General features: G+C 43.8%; 1 long non-coding RNA gene across 1 annotated transcript; it reads right to left on the reverse strand.

Annotated features, from left to right (window-relative positions):
* Window positions 1–16,822: 16,822 nt before the first annotated feature.
* LOC107180120 lies at window positions 16,823–20,712 on the reverse strand. The gene is made up of 3 exons (XR_001510855.2): window positions 20,569–20,712; window positions 18,410–18,503; window positions 16,823–17,389 (listed from the first exon to the last, which is right to left on the reverse strand). It is a non-coding gene; the product is annotated as an uncharacterized LOC107180120 (long non-coding RNA).
* Between the last annotated feature and the right edge of the window lie 394 nt (window positions 20,713–21,106).

Genomic DNA, 21,106 nt, shown 5'->3' on the forward strand with positions numbered 1-21,106 from the left:
CGTGGAGCCATTAGGACGCTCCCGTTTTGCCGATGGACGTATAAACTCCTACAATCACGTTTGAAAAGCACTTGACGGGATTTAAAAAAAATTAATCATGGTGACATACATGCAACATAAGATTTACCACCTTGACCATTTTTAAGTGTACCCTTCGGTGGTACCAAGTACATTCGCATTGTTGTGCGGCCATCTCCGTAACCCATCCCCAGAACTCTCTTTATCTTGCAAACCGGAAATTCTGACACCTCTCTATGACTGCCTCCAGCCAGAGCATTCTACGTTCTGCCTCTCTGAAGCCGACTACTCTAGGTACCTCATATAAGTGGAATGATACATTATTTGTCCTTTTGCGACTGCTTCATTGCATTTAGCATAATGCATCATGTCCTTAAGGTTCCTGTATGTTGTTTCATGGCAAAATTTCTTCTTAAGGCTGACTAATATTCCATTGCGTGTCTATACAACATTTTGTTTATCCATTCATCCGTCGATGAACAGGCGAGTTGCTTCTACCCTCTGGCTCTTGCGAATAATGTTGCTATGAACACGGGTAGGAATCTACCCCCAAAACCAAGAGCACACTGTATACCCTGTTATGTTAGCCACCTTGACAATAAATTACATTAAAATTAAAGAAATAAATATCTGTTCAGGACTCTGCTTTAGTGCTTTTGGGTTGGCAGTACCTTTTTTTTTTTTTTTTACAAGCTAAATACTTTGATATAGTTTAACGACTCCACTTTTGAATAAGGAACGCTATGCCCGTAAGAAAGTGTGTACAATGATATGCATAGTGGTGTTATTCGTAACAGCTCCACGTTAAAAACAACCCAAGCGTCCTTTGGTAGTAGAATGCATACAAAAACTGTGGTAGAGTCACACAACACAATGTTATATAGCAATAAACACAAGAATATGGATTACTTTAAGAACACAATGTTGAGCGAAAGAAGCCAGAATACCCAAGAATACATAATGTATGCTTCTATTCATATATAGTTCAACAATTGTCAGAACTGGTCTGTGTTTATACTGCTTAGAAAAATCGTTTCTCTGGGGGAAGAGTAATGGCTGGTAGTGAGCATAAAGGAGCTTTCTGAGGTTTTCGAAATGTGCTACATCTTGATCTGGGTCCTGGTTACATGGATGTACACATACGTAAAATGAATTGACTTGTATACTTGGGATTAGCGCCCGAGGCTATGGCTGTTGATCCACTCAAAGAGGAGTCCAGGGGCGTTTGGGTGGCTCAGTCGGTTAAGTGTCCGACTTCGGCTCGCGTCCTGAGCTCACAGTTGGTGAGTTCCAGCCCCGCGTCCGGCTCTGTGCTGACAGCTCGGAGCCTGGAGCCTGCTTCGGATTCTGTGTCTCAGTCTCTCTGCCCCTCCCCCACTCACACTCTGTCTCTCTCTGCCTCTCTGTCTCTCTCAAAAATAAATAAACACTAAAAAATATACAAAGAGGCAATATTAATATGATCGTATTTGTTCTGACATGGTTATTAGAGACAGGCACATTACTTTATACGCACTCCTATTGGGTCCTATAGAAACAAGTGTATCTCTGGGGGCAATATCAGAATATGGTGATCTGGGAACTTACCTTGGACTTGGACTTTGGCCTTTGCAAAATACTGAGCAGTCACTGTTAACTAGTTTAATGCCCAAGGCTAAAGAACTCATGAAACATTTTTAAGCATTTCCATCTCATTGGCTGTCTTGATTTTTACCAGTCATTAAAAAAAGGAAAACACTGCCTTTTACTCCCTTTAAGGTTGAAAGGTGACCATCTGAATTCTATTTAATGCTGCATTTGTGTTTGGTTATGGTTCAAAAATGTTCCTTTAATCATGAAATGGAGAATTCTTTTTGGATGCCAGATATCATATGCTATTCCAGACCCTTTCCAGTTGTGAACATTAATTTTTCTTGTATACTAACCTTTCCTCAGTTGTTTCCTTGATTTGGCTATCTTCCCACAAGTCACGAAGTAAAGAGTTAACATTAGTCATTGCGAAGAACTTTCAAGTTTCACCCAATCTGCTGCCAATAAATGTGGAGAAAATTAGTAGATGTCATGTTGCGACACATGCGAAAAGAGCAAACGTTGAAAATGTCACATGCTACTTCAGATCTATAGGACTTCCGGTTAGCGTTATTTATTAATATTCAGAGAAAACAGCTTTTCTTACAACCGTGTGTTTTCCCGGGAAAGGAAGAAAAGGCACCCGATAAATGCCAATCCTCTTGTATGCCAGTGTAGAGATATTTTGGAAAAACAAAGCAAAGGGGCGCCTGGGTGGCTCAGTCGGTTAAGCGTCCGACTTCGCTCAGGTCACGATCTCGCGGTCCGCGAGTTCAAGACCTGCGTCGGGCTCTGGGCTGATGGCTCAGAGCCTGGAGCCTGCTTCTGATTCTGTGTTCCCCTCTCTCTCTGCCCCTCCCCCGTTCATGCTGTGTCTCTCTCTGTCTCAAAAATAAATAAACGTTAAAAAAAAAAAATTAAGAAAAACAAAGCAAAGACTGTAATACGGGCACCCAGATACCACCTTTACTACAGGGAAGGGCCAATTTGAGCGTTTGTCTTTAGGTCTGGTATCCAAGTGGATGTGCTCACTGATCTCCAGAATTAGGCAAATACACCTATTCAGTCTTAGAACTGGATGGGGGGCCAGGCTGGCTCAGTCCATGGAGCATGTGACTCTTGATCTCGGGGTTCGAAGCGCAGGTTGGGTGTGGAGAACTTAGGCTGTCCGTAGGAAGGCTTGCGCCAAAGAGGAAACATAGGCAAAATCAAGCCAATCATGCCTGGTTCTTCTTCCCAAGTTTACGGATCGCGTGTGCTCTCCCAAGTCCATGCCGGCAGCATAAGTAAAGGATTCAGAAAAAGGTCCCTAGGAGACTAAGAGGACTCTGCAAAAAGGGAACATTGGAACTGGTAAAGTGTCCCTAACATAACTTTTTCCGATAAATATCTCATTGCCTCTTTCTTCCTCATTACACACACACACACACACGGTAGGTAAAAATAAAGAATGAAAAAAAAATGTAAATACAGACAGAAGGCATAATCAAAACCAAAGCTTAAATGGATTAATATTCCTTTATTATCAGCCATGGCACTACCCCCAAATTAAAAAAAAAAATATTTCTAAAACCATCAACTACAGCATCAAGGCAAACGGAAAGAAAAGTCCATGTAGAAAACCTGACTGTGATCATATTCATTTTCCACCAGCTTCAGAATTTGAACTGTAAAATATTAAGATTATATTCCCTCAGATGCTTTCACTATTCAATGCAAAGAATAATGCGTAGAACATTTCCAGAAAAATATTAAATCTTCATTTTATAAAGCATAAGCCAATTTCTCCCACACCTAATTTTGTATTGCAACCTCTGTTCTTTCCCAGAAGCTCACTTTATCACAAGGAGGTCCTTCTTTTTTTTCCGCCCCAAACTTGCTAATTTATTTTAAATGTAAATCATCTTAAATTAAAACTAAATTTAATTCCGGTGTAGTTAACATTCAGTGTTATAGTAGTTTCAGGTGTGTGCCACAAAGTGCTTCAACAGTTCTATACATTCATTACTCTGTGCCTATACATTATTCAGTGATAAGTGGACTCTTTTTTAAAAAATTGTTTTTTAACATTCATTCATTTTTGAGAGACAGAGTGCGAGCTGGGGAGGGGCAGAAAGAGACACACACACACACACACACACACACACACACACACAGAATCTGAAGCAGGCTCCAGGCTCTGAGCTGTCAGCACAGAGCCCGAAGCGGGGCTCAAACTCCCGAACCGCAAGATCATGATCTGAGCCGATCGGAGGCTTAACCCACTGAGCCACGTAGGTGCCCCGGTAAGTAGACTCTTTAATGCTCATCCCCTATTTTCCCCAACTCCCCACGCTCCTCCCCTCCGGTAACCATCAGTTTGTTCTCTATAGTTCAGAGTCTGTTTCTTGGTTCGTCTCTTTTTTCTTTCTTTTGTTTCTTTTTTTAAGTTTATTATTCTTTTTGAGAAAGAGAGAGAGAGAGGGAACCAGCGGGGGAGGGGAAAAGAGAAGGCGACAGAGGAACCGATGTGGGCTCCGTGCTGATGGCAGCAAGCCTGATTACGGGGCTGGAACCCACGACCGGGGAGATCATGACCTGCGCTGAAGTCAGATGCTTAACCCGCCGAGGCCCCCAGGCGCCCCTGTTTTATTTCTTAAATGCAAGGAGATCCTTCTTATCACATAGCTTTCTAGGCCGTGTTGCTAGACTGCTCCTCAGGTACTTTTCTGTGCTATTTTCTGATAACGCTCCTGCAAAGCGGCACAAATAGTTTTTATTTATATACTTCCCAAATCTCGGTCTTGTCTGCAGTCTGTCTGCTATTCTAAAAGATAGAGGTCCTCATTTTATGCTTTTCTAGAATGCAAAGTCATATGCATTGGATTCCGCTACGTGAAATATGGATTTGAACACATTTTCTGAAAGATAGTTCATTTCATAGCAAGAGAACCAAATAAATTGCTCCCCAAATAAAATTACTGTTGGTATAAAAGTAAATGGAAAATAAAGCTTTAAATTACCTCCCCATTATTTAAAAAAAAAAAAAATGAAAACAACAGCACTATTTCCAGAGTGTATCCTACGAGTCAGACACTGGGTTCCAGGCACTTTTCATATGTTATTTTACTTAATCCTCACAAAAATCTCACGAGGAAGGTGGCATGATTCCCGTTTGGCACATAAAGAAACTAAAGATTAAAGAGACCTAAAGGTGGCTACTAAGTGATGGAGGTAGAATTTGAACCCAAGAGTGGCTGACTTCAAAGCTCCCGGTCTTTCTTTATCAGGTTAGAAAAATGGAATGTAAGGGGGGGGGACATTTTTTGCATAGTTTTAACATTTTCTTTAACCTTTATTCATTTTTTGAGAGACAGAGCGTTAGCGGGAGAGGGGCAGAGAGAGGGGGAGACACAGAAGCCGAAGCAGGTTCCAGGCTCCGAGCCGTCGGCACAGAGCCTGACACGGGGCTCGAACCCACAGACCGTGAGATCATGACCTGAGCCAGAGTCGGTCGCTTCACCGACTGAGCCACCCAGGTGCCCCTTGCATAGTTTAGGTGAATTGAGAAATTCCTGACCTTATCGGCTATAATTTACCAACTATAATCAGCTATAATGTTATATACCATTGTCTGGCTATTTTGGTGAAAATATAGATACTCCCTCCTAGACACCATTGACGGTATTTTATGCACCAGACCACACCATGTCAGACTAAATAGCATTGTGATATCCGCAAAATTTGACTCAAAGACTCTTAGGAAATCATTGGTGATCACAAAGTTCTGTCATGATTTCGCCCAAGACAGGAGGTGCTGAATACTATGTGATACTTAGACTTCCCAGCCAAAGGTTGCACATTCCCTATTTCTAGCCCAGTGCTTCCCCCATACCCTAACATATTTCCCAGAAGCGTGATAATGCCTTTTTTGGATCCTAGGGTTTTGGATAGACCTTTCAGGATTCCTAGATGTTTCTTTGTAACTTTCCCTAATTGCCTCAAACTATGCTAGAAGTCATAACTCGTTTGAACTGGAAAAAAAACCCAAAAAGCCCCACACATGAAAATATAGCTGCTTTTGTGCTTTGGGGGCGAGTGGTTTCTTTATTTTTAAAGGAAACAGAAAAGAAATCAGCAAATGTGTCACGACACCAGCCTAATCCTAAACCACGGTAACTATGCCAGCCAGCCAGTTGTTGAAGCAAACTGACCTGTTCAATTACCTAACTATCCAGCCAAAATCCACTATGCCATTGGATAGGCAAAAGCAAAGGCAAAAAAAGAAAATCCATTAAAAAAAATTTTTTTTTAACCTTTATTGACTTTTGAGACAGAGAGAGAGAGCATGAACGGGGGAGGTTCAGAGAGAGAGGGAGACACAGAATCGGAAGCAGGCTCCAGGCTCTGAGCCATCAGCCCAGAGCCCGACGCGGGGCTCGAACTCACGGACCGCGAGATCGTGACCTGAGCCGAAGCTGGACGCTCAACTGACTGAGCCACCCAGGCGCCCCAGAAAATCCCTTTTTTGACCAAATTTTAAAATTTATATCAAATGTATCCCCAAAGGGCACTGAGTTAAAAAAAAAAACAACGGTTACAGAGCAAACCTGGTTTTGAAATGATGGTGAGCCAAACAGCTGCCTAAGTGAAAATGATCACAGGTATCAGGATTCTCCGTTGAAAGCCACTGAGGCTGACTCTGACTTGATTTTAAGAGAAGTGTACAGAATGGACGGGAAGACTGTGTAACTAAGCTAATCAATCGTGGACCGAAGATAGTGCTACGAGAAAAGTGCAATGAAAATTAAAGTTAAGAAGTTGTGATTGATTCTGGGCACGATGCGCGGGGCTTGAACTCACGGACTTGAGATCATGACCTGAGCTGAAGTCGGACGCTGAACTGACTGAGCCACCCAGGTGCCCCTGTTTTTTTTTTTTTTAATGTTTATTTATTTTAAGAGGGAGGGAGGGAGGGAGAGAGAGAATCCCAGGCAGGCTCTGGGCTGTCAGCTCAGACGTGGGGCTTGAACTCATGACCTGGAGGTCATGATGTGAGCTGAAATCAAGATTCAGATGTCCCTGGATATGGGGCTTATCTTCTCTGCTTGACCGATGTTCCCTTATAGGAAACAAAATAGGGATTTCCTATTTTGTCAGCAGCTAGTGCCATTCATTGTATACATTTAAGATCATTTAATAGGTATTTCTTTAATACCTACTCTATGCTCAGCACTATATACTACATCCTGGAGATAATAAAGTGAGCCAGAAAAAGGCTTGACTTCTTTCCTCATGGAGCTTACAGTCTGGTGGCTGAAACAGATATTCAAATGATCACATTAATGGATGCATTTTTCAAACTGTCAAAAGTGCCGTGAGGGAGAAGAAACGAATCCTACAAAAGCATACCACAGGGGGGGACCAAGCCTTGTCTCTGAGGAGTAGAAGACTTCCGTGCCGCAGTGACAGTTGAGGTGAAGTCTGAGAGACGAGTAAGGATTTGGCTTCGTGATGGGGGGAAAGAGGTATCTCTTCTCCTGTCCAAAACATATCTTTCTTCCTGCATTCTTATTTATACCCTTGCTTCCTCGGAACCTCAGTCAAGTCTCCTTTACTTCCCCTCCATTCTCCATGGCCCCTCTCCACTAGATACTTTCCGCGGAGATATTATGCTTCAGTCTCCGTGACCTCCAAAAAACCGAGACCATAAACAAGCATTTCTCTGAATCCTGCATCCCTCTACATTACTTCCTGTCTTTAGCTATTTTTGTTGGCGAAATTTCTAGAATAACAGTACCCTCCACTTCCTCAATTCCCACTCACTTTCTAAGCTTCCTAACTATGGAAACTTGCATAACCATTTCACTAACAAGATCTTGCCAGGGTCACCAATGCCCCCTTGCTGCAAAATTCAGTGGATATTTTTCAAGTCTCATTTTATTTGACTCTTAAAATATATGTATATATATTTTATATATATATATTATATATGTATATATATTTTATATATGTATATATATGTATATATATTTTATATATATATTATATATATGTGTGTATATATATATATATATACTCAAGTGTAATTAACACACAGTGTTCTGTTAGTTTCAGGCCTACGATATAACAATTTCATCTTTTTTAAAAGGCTTTTTAAATTTATTTTGGGAGAGAGAGTGAGAGCATGAGCAGGGGAGGGGCAGAAGGAGAGAGAGAGAAAGAGAGAGAGAGAGAGTGAGAGGCCCAAGCAGGCTCTGCCCTTGTCAGTACAGAGCCCGCCACGGGGCTCGATCTCATGAACGAGAGATCATGACCAAGAGTCAGCAGCTTAACTGACTGAGCCACCCAGGCAGCCCAATGATTTCATCTTTTTTGGCTCTTGACTACTAGCCACCTTTTGGGTGTCATGACACGGCTCTTTCTCTGTGTTCCGCCTTTTTCTCAGTGTACTTAAGAGCCTCTTTTATTTCTATGTCTTAAATATTGGGATTTCACCTTTGGCCCGGGCTCTCCTCATCCCACGCACTCTAGCTGGGTGAGCTCTTTTACCCCACCTCTTGGCCCCTGGGCAAATCCTTTCCGTTTTGCGGAGCCTTGCTCAAAACTTAAACATTGTGACACTTTCTCTGACTCCCTTAGTCACTCTCAGGGCTTACCTTTCTAAGCTTCACAGCATTCTGTGTATATATACTCCTGTAAAAGCAAGACTTATTTTTATTATGTTTATCTATGTGCCAGCCGGTATCTCCAGCTAGATTGGCGGTTCCTTGAAAATGGGGCCATCTCTTCGTACTGAGCTTTTAGCCCAGTGCCTGGCCGAGAGTAGATAATCAATAAACATTTATAGGTGAGTGGATGGGTGGCTTTTGGTCAGTGCTTTGTCATCTTTCCAGCCCTGTAGACGATGCCAAGGGAAAGCTGTGGCCCCCTGAAGGTTGCACAGGTAGTAGATGGCAGAATCGAGCTCTTGCTGTTTCCATGCACTAGAATAGGATGTCTATTTGCGTAGTGTTTAGGCTCCGCAAACTGCCTTCAGGCGAATTATCCCGTATCACTTTCATAACAATCCTGCGGACGGAATAGGGTAATTTTTTGCCTTTCATATATCTATATATAAGGAAACTGAAGTTCAGAAAGGCCGTGATTGATGTTTACAGAGGTAGTGAGGTGGCAGAGCGAAACGGCGAGCCAAGCTCTTTAGAGTGCAAGCCCAGTGTACCATCCACTCCGCTCTGAGGCAAGGGAAAGAACAAGGTCTCCTCCAGGAAGCCTTCCTTGGATTTGTCAGCCCACGCTGACCTCAGTCTTCCCCCAGGCTACTGGGACACTTCCAGTTTACGTCATCGAGATTTTCCACTCCCTTGTTATGGGGGAGCTGGTTGTATCTTTGGTATGCCTTCCCAGTTCGAGTGTGAGCTTCTTGAGGGCAAGGAGTCTATCTTCTGGTTCTAGCCTTCTGCACCTAGGAGGCATTCAGGAAATACTGGTACTTTGATTTGCCTTGCATCCTTCACTCTTTATTATTTCTTTTTTATATTTTAATGTTGTATTTATTTTTGACAGAGACAGAGAGAGAGAGAGAGAGAGAGAGAGAGAACATGTGGGGGAGGGGCAGAGAGAGGGAGACACAGCGTCCAAAGGAGGCTCCAGGCTCCGAGCTGGCAGCGCAGAGCCCGACGCGGGGCTCGAACTCACGAACCGCGAGATCATGACCTGAGCCGAAATCGGACGCTTAACCCGCTGAACCACCCAGGCGCCCCGTGCATCCTTCACCCTTGATGTCAGTAGTAGGTGAGCGAAGGGAGCCCCCCCCCAAGGGAAGAATGTGAACATCTCTGCATCTTTACCTCTGCCGTGTAAGCCATATTGGCGAGGAACTGAACACAAGGGCTTGCATTGTGTCAAAAGGGAGAACCAACACCACATTAGTCCTGTCTTGTTTTTCTTTCGAGTTCTGTGACCTGGGGTGTGTGTATTTTAGGGAAGAAATACACTATCAATCCTGTTTGATAAACCAACAGGGTCGGGGCCCCAGCAACCTCCTTGCTCTGGTTATTCAAGGGAAGTTAGACACAACAGATGTGATTTGCATTCACACCTACAGTTGAAGGCTTTGAGGACTTACTGGTGTGCCTCCTGAGACTACTTCTGTCCCCACTTTCGGTCTCTCTGATAAGATAAGAAGCCTCTGCACCTGGGCAGTGCTTGATGCTTTATGGTTTTCTACGTGGCCACTGCTAGTACCTTAGTCCAGATCACCATCGTCTCTCGCCTACGCTATTGCAACATCCTCCGAACTGGTTTCCCTGGCTCAGTCTTTTGCTGTTTACAATCCATTCTTCACGCTGCAACCAGAGTGACTGATCTAAAACACAAACTTGATCATGTCCCACCCGTGTTTAAAATTCTTTGGTGTCTTGGGACGCCTGGGTGGCACAGCCGGTCAAGTGTCTGACTCTTGATCTCGGCTCAGGTCATGACCTCACGCTTGGCGAGTTGTAGCCTTCAGTGTGCTTTAAAAACAACAACAACAACAACAACAACAACAACAAAACCCCAAAACAACTCTTTGTGATCTGTCTCCTGCCCAGCTCTTCAGCTTTATCTCCTAACATCCCTAACCTTCCTCTTCCACTCCGAGCTCCAGCCCTCCTGAAATGCTTCTAGATCCACCGGGGTGCTGTTTTGGGCTTTGTTCTTTACACCACAGTGCCTTTGCACATGTCCCTTCTGCCTACCTGCCTCTGTCTGACCTCTAATTGTCCTTTTCTCCATCTTGAAAGACTGGACTCAAATCTCACTTTCTCAGGGAATCCTCCCCTAAGTCATCAGCCATTATTACTTCTCTCGTTTGCGTATACCTGCCCTTCCTTGTCGTGTCATCAATATCTGTTTCGCCGTCTACGTCCACATCCTGTGAGTTTCTTGAATGTGGGAACGATGACCCACTCCCTCCGCCCCCACCCCCCCCCACCTTGTTCCCTCGGCACTGCACAGAGAGTAGGTATTCAGGAATGCTGTTAAAGTGAATAATTATTATATTTCCTAACTTAAAGGACTCTTTCTGACCTCAGAGTTGCAACAAAATAACCAGTTGTTCAACTGTCCTCAGGCTTCGGGGCTGGGTTGGGTGTGGTCCTTTCTTGAGAAAGGATGAATTTAAATGTCTTGTCAAGTTTCTTCTTAATTCAAGATTACATAAATAAACAGAAGGTTGAATAATCGCCTCTGTGATGCTGAAGCAAAAAAAAAAAAAAAAAAAACAGCTCCTGTTTTTCGCTTTATACCTTCCAATTCTTCCTGAATATATCATTCTCTCTAGGTCCTTCTCTTATACCGATCACTTATAACAGGAGTTGCCTGGGTGATTTGTGGCCCCTGGCTCTACTGAAGCTCAACCAGGACCACTGTATTCCATCATATACATAAACACGCACGCGTATATATACACCTAATCTCTTATTTAGGGCTCACAAATGCCCTATGAGAGAGTTACTATGGTGACCCGTATTTTGTAGATGAAGAAACACAGAGGTTGATCAACTTGTGCAAGGCCATACAACTCGGACGTGATGGAGACTGGATTTAAACTTGGATCTGATTGTAGATAGCCTATGTTTTAACCATGACCCCGCATTCCCTCGCCTGTTTTTACAAGAACGGATGGAGCTAGTCGTTTGCCCCCTTCCCTCCCCTTAAGAGCTCCACTGGGGCCAAGCTATGAGGTTCCAAAGATCCCCTTGTCCATTTCCTTTTCTATGATTATTTCTCATTGAGATATGCTGTAAGGACTCCTAAAATGGCACACTCCGTAGTGATCCTCAGGAGTTGTGGTCGCTGCCCCTCTGTTACCTTCCTCAGAGGCAATTTGATCTTTTTAAGCTAAACGCTACCCACAGCTGAGTCTGAGATAGGCAAATGCACATGTCTTGGGAAGCCTCCGTTCCAAAAGCGTGAGAAGTCCTCAGAAAGTGGGATATTTCACGAAGGAAAGGAAAACCTCACATGTAGCAAAAAGAGAACCGTGTCCTGAAGGAAGGGAGCGGAAGAAGGAATAAAGCCCCCCCCCTTTTTTTTTTAACTATGTCGCCCCTCAAAACACCTGGAATAAATCGTCACTGCAGGTGTCTCATAGAACAGAACAAAGGACCCTGGACTTGAACCCAGAGGCCTGGGCTCGATTCCCACATCTATACCCTACTAATAATGCAACCGGAGCTGGCCACCGCACCACTCTGAGCTTCCCTTTCCTCATTGTTAAACTGGAGATAAAAACAGGAACTACGTCACCGGCTCCTTCCTAGAATGAAATGAATTCAGTCATGTTTTAACAAAGCTTTATGTACTTCTGCTCATGTGAGATATTATTCTAACTCACCTTGGTTCAGTGCAAAGCCATCGATCTCATTACCTTTTTTTTTTTTTTTACGCTTTTTATTTTTGAGACAGAGAGAGAGCATGAACGGGGGAGGGGCAGACAGAGAGGGAGACACAGAATCGGAAGCAGGCTCCAGGCTCTGAGCCGTCAGCCCAGAGCCCGACGCGGGCTCGAACTCACGGTCTGTGAGATCATGACCCGAGCTGAGGTCAGACGCTCGACCGACCGAGCCACCCAGGCGCCCCTCATTACCTTTCTTTCAATACTGGTCCTTCTTTGGCCACAGCCTGACTCCAGGGAGCGCCACCTCCCCCCCACCCCCCCCACTTCCCGCCCCCAGCAACCCCCAGGCTCACCGAAAAGACAGCGCTATGATTGTTTGGTCGACGTGAGTAGATAATACTCATGGCGATCTGTGGCAGTTGACTTAATTATGATACAGAATATCTGGGTGCCAGGAGGCCTACATCTAAGCATTCCTGTTGCCTATTTCTAGACAAGTAGAAGGACACCAGACAGAAAGAACGGTCGGACCCAGTTGCTCTAGTGGGAGAGGGAAGAAAAAAATGGTCTGTTTTGGGACCAGTGCATCACACCAGTTCAAGGATCTTGAAACTCGAAATTTGTTTGAACGTCGGAGTGACTGAGGAGTCAGCGAAGAGAACGGGAGTACAGAAGGAATAGGCCACCATGTTTCCTGGGGTCACAACTTCCCCAGGGTGGTTAGCATGTTGCTGACTGCAGATTCCACACTGGAAAGAGTCATAACGGAATGGAAATTGAGGCGATGCAAATTAGAAAGCCAAGTATCTCGGGGCGCCTGGGTGGCTCAGTCGGTTGGGCGGCCGACTTCGGCTCAGGTCACGATCTCGCGGTCCGTGAGTTCGAGCCCCGCGTCGGGCTCTGGGCTGACCGCTCGGAGCCTGGAGCCTGTTTCGGATTCTGTGTCTCCCTCTCTCTGCCCCTCCCCCGTTCATGCTCTGTCTCTCTCTGTCTCAAAAATAAATAAACGTTAAAAAAAAAAATTTAGAAAGCCAAGTATCTCTTAGAGCTCAGGTTGAAGGGCAGGGTGGAACAGCATACGTGAAGATCAACGTCTAAGGTTGAGTATCGTGGGGCCAAAACAGACAGACTAATATCTTGGTGGTGCCGTCACTGGTCCAAGTCTCCACTTTGATTGCCTTCTCCTTCTTTATTGCCTTCCTCAAATACTTCCCATTCATAGAATTTATAGCAGAAATCATGTATTTCTGTGTGTTTCAGTGTATGAGGCAATTCGTAGCGGTGAACAAAATGAAAATGTAAGAATTGGGGCATGTCGGAGGAAAGTCAGCAAAAACGCTATTTTAGTGTGGAAGAGGTCTCTCGGATCAAAGTGCTCACATAAGGCTTAAAAATCAAATGGTATGCTTGTTTACTAACATATTCTGAGATTCCTCCCCCACCCCCCGCCGCCCCGCAGATGTAAAAACTGTAAAAAAACCAAAACAAAACAGGGCTCTGCTCGCATATGGAGGTAATTTGTTCAGATGCACAACTGGGCTCGAGCCATCAGTAACCCAGTTACAAATTCTGAACCCCCTGTATTTTCTTATTTCAGAGTATATTCTCCTCCATTTAAAGACAAAAACCGAATCAGAATTTCTCTGAAAGATACCACACGGAGGGTTCTGAGTAGAGAAAAACATCACTGACACCAGTTTGGACATTGGATTGTACCAGGGCTGTCTGAATTTAAACTCAGGAACTCTCATATATTGAAGTCCAACATAAATCGTTCAGTTTTCAAGTTCCCTTAAGCTAGGAAAATTAAGACTTCCTGTTCTTCGGGGAGAAAAAGGGCCTAACAACTTAAGAGGTTAGAAAATGTCTTGAAGCTCTTCATAATTGAGCATAAATGAATCCAAACCATATGGACTGCATTTCCTTTTTTCACTTTGAACACTGAGGGGAAAAACATGTTTGGCAAAGTGCTTCTTGGTTTTTTTTTTTTTTTCAAACCCAAATATGTTACTTTCACCCCTGAGCCTTCTTCCCAAGCTGCACCATATGCCTGGAATGTTCCCAGGGCTCCTCAGTCTGTAGTCTGCAGCTCCTGAGAGGCCTACCTTTTTCGAGAAGTCATCCCTGGGTGACTACAAAGAACATTCCAAAAGCCTCCTGAACCTTACCGGGTAACATAGAACTTTCAAGACTCCCGTCCTTCCACCTTCTGCTTATGTATGTTGCTACTTGTGTTTGCTAAAGGCTTATTTTGTTCAGATGTAATAGCTCATGTCACTTAGTCTATATTTAAAAACCACTTATTTAGCATCTAGTGGATCCAGATTTTGATGGACAAATGCCTGCATCAGCACGATCTTACATTATACTTAATGATGCAACCCCATAGAGAACTAAACATAGCCCTGGCTAATCATCCTCAAGTAAGACACAGCTTAGAAGAGGGATTGGAATGGTCCTACCTGAGGAGGAAGCCTCTTGATGATGGGATTTGAAAGGCCCCAGTAAGTCTTCCCCAAAAGTATCAGATTCGCTTGTTTGAACGCATAAAGCTATTTAAAAGGACAAGTGGCTCTTAAAATAGAAAAGTGAAATTTTATTTATTTAAAAACACGTTTTTTTAAAAAAATTTTTAAACATTTATTTATTTTTGAGACAGAGAGAGACAGAGCATGAACAGGGGAGGGGCAGAGAGAGAGGGAGACACAGAATCTGAAATAGGCTCCAGGCTCTGAGCGGTCAGCACAGAGCCTGACGCGGGGCTCGAACTCACGGACCGCGAGCCGAAGTCGGACGCTTAACCGACTGAGCCACCCAGGCGCCCCCAAAACACGTTTTTAAAGTAGGCTCCCCACCCAATGTGGGACTTGAATCACACCCCCGGGATCAAGAGTTGCAGGCTCCATCCATTGAACCAGCCGGGCGTCCCCTAGAAGTAAAATTTTAAATGGCGCCATTTGCTTTCTTCCTACTAGCTAGCTCCCGGAATTTTACACACTAAGGGAGGGTGGGGGGGATGCATGTTTCAATAGGAGTGGTAAGAAAATGAGAACAATTTGGAAGGATATGCACCATAGACTTTTATTTTGTGATACATCAGAGCTACTTGTTATTTGAGCGAGTTGAAGTTAGAAGACAGAGGAAAGACAGAAAGTGAGAGTGGATATGCGTGTGTGTGTGTGTGTGTGTGTGTGTGTGTGTGTGTGTGAGGGGGGCGGAGACACATGAAAACGTGAGAACTCGCGAGAGAAAGCATTTTTGGTAGAAGAGGATATAAACATCTTCACTTTAATTAGAATTTGACTTACGTTTAGGACTTGAAGAGAAAACCCACAGAAAGATAACTCAGGTTGGAAAGGAAACTGCCTAGGATACGTATAATATTTATCTTTTATATTTTATTTGCCTTATTTCTTTCCCTAATGAAGCTGGAAGCATTTTGGGGGGGGGGGTTAGAGACTGTCTTACCCTCACGTCAACACCTAGCCAAGCCTTAGCCCAGAGGGGACGTTCAATTCTTGGTTGACTGATTATAGCAGCTACTCAAAGCTTCGTGAACAGAGAGGATGCCCTTGGCACTGTCAGGCATTGCAGAAGATACACAATCTAAGAGAGGATAAAACAATCTTGATGGTTCTATCTGGAAGAGGAAACCCAGTATGTGAGAATAATCAAAGCCAGGTGAGGATGACCCCATGGGTTACCGGATTTCCATGCAGACCCTGGGAACTTATACCAGGAGAACATGTGATTAAGTCTAAAGGAAGTTTTCGACAAAGGAAATGGTGTAGTATTTTGTACAGTGGAATTCAAATTTAGGAAACTTGTTACCCTGAAATGATATAGGCTGAAAATATTTTGGGGTAGTTTATCTTACTTTCTCCATTTCATATTTCCTTTTTTATATAGTTTTTTAATGTTTATTTATTTTTGAGAGAGAGAGAGAGAGGCGGAGGAACAGAGAGAGAGGGAGACACAGAATCTGAAGCAGGCTTCAGGCTGTGAGCTGTCAGCATAGCTGACCTGAGCCAACGTTGGATGCTTAACCAACTGAGCCACCCAGGCACCCCAGTCCCCATTTCATGTTTCTAAAGGACTTTCTCCTCCTACCTCTTTTTCTATTGTCCTTCTCATAACTTTCTTAGGACTCTTTCTATGGCGAGGAGGGGAGAGGTAGACTGATAAACACGTTCAATAAGTAGATTTGTTTTTATTTATTTTGTTCTAAAGGCTATTTATTTATTTTGAGAAAGAGAGAGAAAGAAAGAGAGAGAGAATGTTGGCAGGGCAGAGAGAGAGAGAGAGAGAGAGAGAGAGAATCCTAAGCAGACTCCAAACTGTCAGTGCAGAGACGGATGTGGGGCTCGAACTCATGAACTGTGACATCCATGACCTGAGCTAAAACCAAGAACCCGACGCTTAACCAACTGAGCCACCCAGGCACCCCTAGGTTCATTAGATAGGTTTAAAAGGGTGATTTCACACTGACAAAAATAAGAGGAAGTTAATTATTTGGGATATAGCCCTCACCTCTTAAAACTAAACCGCTGGGAGCACATTTCCACAGAAACCTTAGTTAGAAATCACTTTCAGTCTTAGTGGCTTATTTCTTTAAAATTCCTATAGGAATTCAAGAGAGAGTGAGCCTCTAAGGAGGAGGTGGGTCTTGGCCGAGCCAGGCAATGAGAAAAGCGAGAGTTGGTGGGGAACACATTTAAATTATGGATCCAGAAAAAGGGAGTGAAACCGGGATGGATGGGGATTACGAGAAGCTGCCCCGGGCTTAGGTGAGATAAGGAAGAGGGTAATGCTTATCTTATTTTGACTGACATTAGCGAACAGATACGACACCGTGCTAAGCACTTTGCATGCATGACCTCATTTAATTAATGCACAATTTATGAAATAAGGACTGTGATTTTATTCATGTTACAGACGAGAAAATAGAATTTCAGAGATCAAACGATTTCCCCAAAGTCACCCAGCTAATACGCAGAAGAAACAGGCTATAAAAGCAGACCTGCCATAGCCCCCATTTAACCACTTTAGTATCCTGCCTTAAATGGATTCACTTTGTTTGGGTCCCGGGGTGTTCACATGGGAGAAGAGTCAATGGCCACATGTGGTTATATCTCCGTCCGTGGGCTCACGTTATGATAACTTGGGGGAACAGGAAGTACTGAGACTATTGAGACAGATTCCAAGTCCTGCCTTTACAACTTGCCTGTCTAGATGTTTGCTCAGGTACAACCACGCGAAGGAGATGGGTCATGTGGAGCATGCTGTGGAAACAGGTCGGAATGACGAAGGGACCCACTATCGTATCTTCTGAGGGATAGATAAGAAATGTGGGATGATTAGCTTGAGAGGAAAAGCCTGTTGATATGTGATAGCTGTCTTCAAATATTTGATAGACGGTCAGGTAGAAGTAGCATTGGACTAGAGGAGAAACGTGGGAATAATGGGAAAACATTAGAGGAAGATAATTCTGGATCAACAGAAAACAACTACATAAACATAATGCAGTTTCATAACATTATCTTGTGCCTTGGACCCTTTTGGAAATCTGGCAAATCCTATGAATTCTGCTTAGAATAATGGTTTAAAAAAATTTTTTAAAGCTTATTTTGAGACAGCGGGTGTGCCCGTGTGTGTGAGTGGGGGAAGGGGCAGAGAGAGGCGGGGGGGGGGGGGGGGGGAGGGGGCGGGGCGTAGAGAATGCCAAGTAGGCTCCATGGTTTCAGCGTGGAGCCCCAGGTGAGGCTTGAACTCAGACTGTGAGATCATGACCTGAGCCGAGATAAAGTTGAATGCTAAAATGACTGAATCATCCAGGCGCCCCAGAATAATGTTTTTTAAGTGCAGAAAATAAAATGTGTAAGATTTCGCAGGAAATGAATTATATGGAAATACAATTTTTTAGTCTTAAAAAAATTGAAGATATGTGCAATGATTTTAAGTTGTTTGAACATATCTGAGTTTTTTGGTTATTGATAATCATACTACTAGGGTTTGTTGCCTACATTCATAATAGAAGAAATGGTCAATTTCAAGTGGCAATTGGGGAAAATAAAGATATATATATACATATATTGCCCATCAAAGTTCACGGTACCTCTAAGGAATTTGTGGACTCCATGTTACGATCTCCTGAATTAGAGGTACCTAAGAGTGGGATGAAAAGTCATGTAAAGTTGTAGTTTTTCGGTCACAGGAATAGTTTTTAAAGAAACAATGTCAGGGATGTTTAAGTAGGATTCCTGCTTTGGTTACATACTGGGTGAGATATCAACTCATGTGGGATCCTAATTCTAATACTCTATGCTCAAAACCCTTTAATGACTTTTATTATCTACAACAAGGATTTTTCAATTCTTTAAGCAGGGGAAGACTTTCTGCAAAATAAAATCCTACACGATCCCTCAATATATCAAACAGGAAACATGGGATCAGTTTTACCTGGAAACGGATGGCTGAAATCTGCCTGGTTAGCTTCCCTCTATCCCGCCTGCACCAACGGAGTTTTTAAATGTGAGATCTCTTCTGAAGAGCCCTAGGATCCAAGATAAGCTCTTTAGATATGCATTCAAAGCCATGTAAAATCTTACCTCTCAGCTGCCGCTCAACAGAGCATTCATTGTCTCCAAACAACCTACAATATTCCTGACACCACACCTTTGTTCACACTGCTCTCCAGTCTGGAATGCCCAACAGGCCCTCCTCCCCTTGGCCCTTTCCCTAAACTATACCCTCTTTCAAGTTCAAATGAGGCTCCACTTCCTCCAGGAAGTATTCCCTGATCAGTCTACCCCTGGTGATTGTTCCTGCGCTCTGGGTCATTTTAATATGGCTCTATATTCGACATTATGTAAGCGATGATGCTTTGCTTTCCTTCCTGTGTCCGTTCTCCTGTCTCCTCCCCAGGAGACTAGGCAACCAGAGCTTCTAGACTACTGTGTGTCTCCGGGGCCCCATAAAGCAGCCTCTATACGGAAGGTGCCGAATCACTTCTTGTCTGTGGAATTCATCTTTCAACTTTGTCCCATTTCCCTAAAGAAATTGCAAACGTTTTGTGGACAAGGACTTCCTTAGACATTTCGTCTGCCATAATCTCTCCAGCACTTAGCATGATCCAGAATCCACAGGAGACCTGAACTGGGCAGAGTGAGACCCGGGCAGGAAAGCCGTTAGATAAGAGCAGTTTAGAAGGGAGGAAAAATACAATTTGATGTAAAGGGAGTTGTATCTGTTGCTGGGGAAGAAGACAGATGCCAAAAATAAGGTGTGGAAGGATATCCTTGAAGGCAAAGGAGCAGGTCAAGACATGATTAGGTGAGGCAAAGAATAAGATGTCAGAAAACATGAGTGAGTCACAGTGAGAGAGATCAACAGGGATTAACATGGAAATTCGATTTGAGATAAAAGGCAAGGGATAGAACCCTTCTCTTGCTGACCATTCATTAAAGCTCAGAGTTACGCAGTCCAGGCTCAGACGAAATCTACTTTTGGCCCTAGATTCTGAGTTAAGACTCAGGGTCTTTGACCCGGTCCTCAAAGAAATATTTGAGATTTCCACATTCTCATTTGGCAAAACATGGTCGTGTGAGGTGTCTCTAAGCCACTAATATCCTAATGTCTGTTTTGTACCACATGTTCAGAAATCCAACGTAATGACACTAAGATTTAGTAATAAGCACCATCGGCTGAAGGCTTACGATGTGCAAGGCACCACGGTAAGTGATTTAGTTGAGGGAGGGGAGTCCGGAATTTCAGGAACTGGATAGGGTGGGATAAAATAGGATAATAGGATAAAATGCTCCCAAGAAGTCAAGAAGGGTGAGAACCCATAATAAATAACAATAGCTCACAATGCCCGTATCAGAGATAACAAAACTGAGATTCAGAGACATCAGTTGACCTATTTTCGGTTGCCCAGCTAGTATGAGTGGCAGAGTGGCAGAGTCGGGATCCGAACCCAGTCTCCAGTGGACGCTCTTTTCTGTGGTTTAACTACCCCTATCGCTATACTGTCAAACATCATCCCTAGTTGCTGCACAAGAAAGAAAATGCAAGAACTCATTCAGTGAAATTGCCAATTGCATCTAGAGTCGTATACAGGGGCCAGGGAGCTTGAGCGCAATAGAAAGCCAGAAAATCGCCCAACCTCAGTTGAACCAGGCATTTCAGCCCCCTTCCCTGGCATATTTCAGTACCCCTCCCAATATCCCTGGAGACTTAGAAAGAAATAGCTAATTTTATGTGGCCAGTAGGATTTTAATGTCTTTCTTTTCATCTCACGTAGGCTATGAGAATAAGGAACTTATGAGAGAGCGCAGAGGAGATCTGGGAAGGAAGAGCCAGCGTCACTTACAAGACAGGAAGCGGCAAGAATCACAGGGTAATTGGCTCTTCATCTTGGGGGGCTGGGAGATGCTTCAACTGGAAGGTTTGTAACTGACACCGGCTCAAAGCAAGAGTCATCGGTCAAGAGGGGAAAAAATTCTGCAAGTTTTCCTTCTGAACATCATGTTCAAGCAGCAGCCCTCTCTCCTCACTAGGTCAGAGATCTCAGTGGGATTCTCCTCCAGCTCGGAGTCAGCGAATCCAGCCTTATTTACCTCTCTCCTTGAGGCCTGGACTCCTCCGCAGGCGTGAAGGGATTCTCGAACTTCAGGAACCTCTTGAAAGGGTTCACACAAATCCGGCTGGCCTCAGGGCCAGTGCTTGAGCAGGCATTTGGTGAAGGGGCGCCAGACTCCATATCCAAGGCCTCTCGTGGCAAAGCCTCTGAATCAGTGCTAGCTACTTCCTCCTAATTGTCTCCTACCTGTCCACACCCTCAGATTATCTTCTTAATGGAATATGCACAGGTGTAACCCTTTCCAGGTCAGTGCTCTTGCCCGGAATGCTTAAATTCCCTCTTCAAATCTGTACTACCCCACCCTGCTCTTGTCTTAGTTTTCTCCGGGTAAAAGGGGACATTTGTTTACAAATACAACTATCACTTTTCAGCCTAAAAATGTGTCCATGCTGCTCCAGGGACGAGAGAGGAGAGTACACCTATGGCTCAAAGTTAGAATGCTTTTTCTTTCTTAAATCCACGTTATTGAGGTAAAATTTACATCAAGTGAAATGTACCCATTTTAAGTATAGAGT

Source organism: Panthera tigris, chromosome X (genome assembly GCF_018350195.1).
Source record: "Panthera tigris isolate Pti1 chromosome X, P.tigris_Pti1_mat1.1, whole genome shotgun sequence".
NCBI lineage: Eukaryota > Metazoa > Chordata > Mammalia > Carnivora > Felidae > Panthera > Panthera tigris.